We start from the raw sequence: 5,171 nt of genomic DNA, 5'->3' as shown, positions 1-5,171 counted from the left end.
GCATGTTATTTATTCTCACATTGACATATACAGGCTGGTGAACGTTAACCATTGCCATTAGCGGACAGTTAACGCGAAAACAAAGTTACTTCAAAAGGCACGAACTGCACGATATAACGTTAGTGTTCCTTAGTTCTACCAACTAGAACTAACTAGAAAAACAGTTATTTCAAACATGTATATTTAGTTTGTACAGAGGTATCATTCCTGCATGCCTAAAATGCATAGCTAACTAGCTAGTTACTATTRTTAACTAGCCAACAGCGAGTTTGCAAAGGTAGCTAGTTATTGATGAGGCAAACGAGCAGGCCTTGCTTGCGGCGCTTCGGGGGAAGCTAGGTACGTTAGCTAACCACGATAAATGATAACTATTTTAGCTAACTAGCTCGTTATTAATGATTTGTTTGTATTAAAATCAAGCCATCTAAACGCAACTCTTACCTGTGCCAAGTTGAACTTTGAATTCCTTTTGAGTTTAGCTAGCTAGCCAACAAGCTAGTTAGCTAACGTAGCCCTTCAGCTCGACAAATTATTCCGACTAGCTAGTTAGCTAACTAAGCTAGCTAAATTTGCCACTAAGATTGTAATTTGATAACCTAACTACACAAATTCACCGTTAATCCCTACAAAGAACGTGTGCGAAGAAAACAACACATGTTGTCTTACCAGAAACGTTGACAAAACAGAATATTTAATAAAACAGCTGTAGTTGCGTGTGGCCACGGGAAAGATCAGTGTGTAGCGGCAACAGACCGAGGCTAACATTCAGCACAAGACGAAACAGCAAATCCGGGAAATTGGAGAGTACAGCAGGAAGGGACTGACAGTATGCCCAGCAAATCCGAATGAGCGTCCAGTGATCGTTCTACTGTAGGGGTCATGTACGACTAAAATTAGATGTATTTAACATGCTTTTGAGTCTGATAGAAAAGTCGATATGCATTTGAAATCACTTAGAAAAGTAACGTTGAGAAAAAAATTAAAACAGCTTTTTAGTCAAGATTCAAGAAAGTTGCAGGCTTCTTATCTTGAACGCAACTCCTATGGAATCCGCTACGCAAACTACGTAACTACTGTCAAAGTTTCCCGCGAAACTACTGGCACATGAAATCTGTATCAAAACATTTCTGCACTGGTGGTCTGTATCCTCTTACTAATGTATTTTTCAACTAACAAGTGCAAAGCCTTAGCATGTATATCTATTGTACATGGTTTGAATTGGTTTGAGCTGTAGCTAAAAACGTGGAGGGAATTTGCTGTGCATAGTAGCTAGTTAGCTAACGTTACCGTGGAAGTTAATGTAACCGTATTTGTCAGGTACCTTTGTAACCATCCTCCTGTACCCTATTCTTCCTACATCAATAGTCTTCTCGTTCTTTGTCTTACCTTAACAGATATCCTTGCATTGGGTAACCCAGCAGTCTCTTAGCACCTTACCAATAGGAGTAGAGGAGCGGTCATTTCGTGGCAGTTCAGCAGCCTGTTCCTGATATTGTCGCAGGTAAATACATACATGAGGAGGACAGTTGTACTGAGACATGGTGCATCACCAAGCTGTAAAACGACACTGAAAGCATTTTAAATAGGCATTTTAGTCATTTAGCAGACGCTCTTATCCATAGCATCTTACATTAGTGAGTGCATACATTTTCATACTGGCCCCCGTGGGAATCGAACCCACATGGAGGCAAATTTGAGTAGTGCCTCCATTTTTGCAAAATGCCAAAGCCAGGCTGGATGATTAATTGTCAGCCAGGGTTGGTTTTTCTTCTYACTGTTGTTTTTTCGCTCTCTTTTCATTCTCTGSAAAGGYATCTAAAAGTCAAGACGGGCCATGAGTGAGGTCCAGGATAGGGATTGTGATCGCCAGAACTCCCATGTTGACAGGAAATGGGACAGTCAGTTGTCATTTCTCCCAGACAAGCTACAACAGAGACTGATGCCATTCCAAAAGGAGGGGGTCAAATTCGCCCTATCAAAGAATGGAAGGTAGGTGGTTGTTAGTAAACTGGTTATAAATCAATCAAATTGATTGATTTATAAARCCCTTTTTACATCAACASCTTTGTCACAAAGTACTTTACAGTAACCCGGCCAAGGTCCCAAATAGTAAGCAGAAGCACAGTTTGTGCTCACTTTATTCAATAAGTCATTTTTACTTTAAAAGCTAATAATAATAAAAAATATTATATTAAGCCTGTAGCCTGAATCACCTCAGCCTCACACAATGTGAGCAGCAGAAGAAAAAGCCAGCCAGAGCCTGACTACTCGTCAGTCAGTCAATCAGTGGATGTCAGAATCCCAGGGGACAGGCAGTCAGGGACAGTCAGGTCAGAGTAGTCAGCCTGAGCAGTAGATCAATACAGGGACAGTAGAAGTCCTGTACTATGAGGATGAGTCATCCAGTCAATATGTTGGAGGCATTAATGTGACAGTAAACACTATCTGGGCTTTGTAGGGCTCTGTGTACGGTTTCTCCATGGAGACTAGTGATGCAAGCTGTTAGCGATCAGGAGAGCAGGGCCAGGTGCTGTGTTGGAGTTGTTGTAGTGGGACCAGAGGCTGAGRCAGATCAGAGCAACACACACATTGACTGCCAAGTTTGGTTTGTCTTTTAGGACACCCTCTGTGGACAGAGGTTGACATGTTTGTATTGAAGAACTCTAGCTAATAGTTATACATTGTACAGACTCTTCTAATCGAGAATCAGGTTGTTTGATTGCCCACCTCGCATCAATATGTAGCCTGGTTTGGAATTACGTTGATGCCAATTTATTTATTTGTAATGCAATTTAGAAGGGCTGGGAGCCTTCATACTAATCTCTTCCATGATTAATTAGTCGTCGTACAGATTACCTGTTCAGATTTGAGCATTTGATTCCACTGGATGATAATGTCAGTTACATGCATTCACCGGCATTAATGTCAGTTACATTGCTAGTCTCCATCGTGGCAATAATGTCAGTTCACTGCATTCCACTGGGCATAAATGTCAGTTACATTGCATTCCACTCGGCATAATGTCAGTTACATGCATTCCACTCGGGCATAATGTCATTCATGCATCCCTTGGCATAATGTCAGTTACATTGCATTCCACTCGGGCATCAATGTCAGTTTACATTGCATTCCACTCGGGCATAATGTCAGTTACATTGCATTCCACTCGGGCATAATGTCTGTTACATTGCCATTCCACTCGGGCTATATATTCAGTTACATTGCATTCCACTTGGACATAATGTCAGTTACATTGCATTCCACTCGGATAATGTCAGTTACATTGCAATTCCACTTGGACATAATGTCAGTTACATTGCATTCCACTCGGCATAATGTCAGTTACATGCATTCACTGGCAAATGTCAGTTACATGCATTCCACTCGGACATAATGTCTATATCATTGCATTCCACTCGAGCATAATGTCAGTTACATTGCATTCCACTCGGCAAATAGTCAGTTACATTGCATTCCACTCGGGCATAATGTCAGTTACCATTGCAATTCACACTCGGACTAATGTCAGTTACATGCATTCCACTGGGCATAATGTCAGTTACATTGCTATCCATGCTCGGACATAATGTCAGTTCATTGCATTTCCACTTGGGCAAAATGTCAGTTACATTGCATTCCACTGGACATAATGTCAGTTACATGCATTCCACTTGGACATAATGTCAGTTACATTGCATTCCACTCGCATAATGTCGTTACATTGCATTCCACTCGGACATAATGTCAGTTACATTGCATTCCACTCGGCATAATGTCAGTTACATTGCATTCCACTCGGACAATGTCGTTACATTGCATTCCACTCGGGCTAATGTCAGTTACATTGCATTCCACTCGGGCTAATGTCAGTTACATTGCATTCCACTCGGACATAATGCAGTTACATGCATTCCACACGGCGATAATGTTCAGTTACATTGCATCCCACTCGGGCTAATGTCAGTTACTTGCATTCCACTCGGACATAATGCCAGTTACATTGCATTCCACTCGGCATAATGCTGTTACATTGCATTCCACTCGGACATAAAGTCTAGTTCACTGCATTCCACTCGGCATAATGTCAGTTACATTGCATTCCACTCGGACATAATGTCAGTTACATTGCATTCACTTGGACATAATGTCAGTTACATTGCATTCCACTGGGCATAATGTCAGTTACATTGCATTCACACTGGCTATAATGTCAGTTACATTGCATCCACTCGGGCATAATGTCAGTTACATTGCATTCCACTCGGCATAATGTCAGTTACATTGCATTCCACTCGGCATAATGTCAGTTACATTGCATTCCACTCGGCATAATTTCAGTTACATTGCATTCCACTCGGACATAATGTCAGTTACATTGCATTCCACTCGGGCATAATGTCAGTTACATTGCTACCACTCTTGGCTAATGTCAGTTACATTGCATTCCACTCGGACATAATGCAGTTACATTGCATTCCACTCGGGCATAATGTCAGTTACATTGCATTCCACTCGGGCTAATGTCAGTTACATTGCATTCCACTCGGACATAATGCCAGTTACATTGCATTCCACTCGGGCATAATGTCAGTTACATTGCATTCCACTCGGACATAATGTCTGTTACATTGCATTCCACTCGGGCATAATGTCAGTACATGGCATTCCACTCGGACATAATGTCAGTTACATTGCATTCCACTTGGACAATAATGTCAGTTACATTGCATTCCACTCGGGCATAATGTCAGTACATTGCATTTCACTTCGGGCGTAATGTCAGTTACATTCATTTCCACTCGGGCATAATGTCAGTTACATTGCATTTCACTCGGCATAATGTCAGTTACATTGCATTCCACTCGGCGGGCATAATGTCAGTTGACTTAAAAATTATATTTGAATGAGGTTGTGCGAAGTACATCACATGCCATCTAACTAAAGCGTTATTGTAAGTGTCTGCCGGGGCCACTTGTAAGGGTTGCCACGCCGACGCTGGTGTTACAACAGATCAATAGACAGATAGACTGTGTTGTTGTTTCTCTTGCCTGAGCTTCAAAATGACTGTGAAATTCAATACCACAGCCGATGTTGATGTGTGCATCAAATCCCCGGACCCCAACACAGGTCCCCAACACACAACTGGTCCCCGACGATATTCTCAGTTTGGA

At 41.7% G+C, this 5,171-nt stretch overlaps 1 long non-coding RNA gene across 1 annotated transcript; it reads left to right on the top strand.

Moving 5' to 3' along the window:
- Positions 1–1,033: 1,033 nt before the first annotated feature.
- LOC112077143 (uncharacterized) lies at positions 1,034–1,985 on the top strand. The gene is made up of 3 exons (XR_002895343.1): positions 1,034–1,138; positions 1,395–1,501; positions 1,812–1,985. It is a non-coding gene; the product is annotated as an uncharacterized lncRNA (long non-coding RNA).
- The last annotated feature ends 3,186 nt before the right edge of the window (positions 1,986–5,171 follow it).

Source organism: Salvelinus sp. IW2-2015, unplaced genomic scaffold (genome assembly GCF_002910315.2).
Source record: "Salvelinus sp. IW2-2015 unplaced genomic scaffold, ASM291031v2 Un_scaffold4328, whole genome shotgun sequence".
NCBI classification, from domain to species: Eukaryota; Metazoa; Chordata; class Actinopteri; order Salmoniformes; family Salmonidae; genus Salvelinus; species Salvelinus sp. IW2-2015.
The sequence above is the reverse complement of the archived record's forward strand: the minus strand, read 5'-3'. Positions and strand labels throughout refer to the sequence as shown.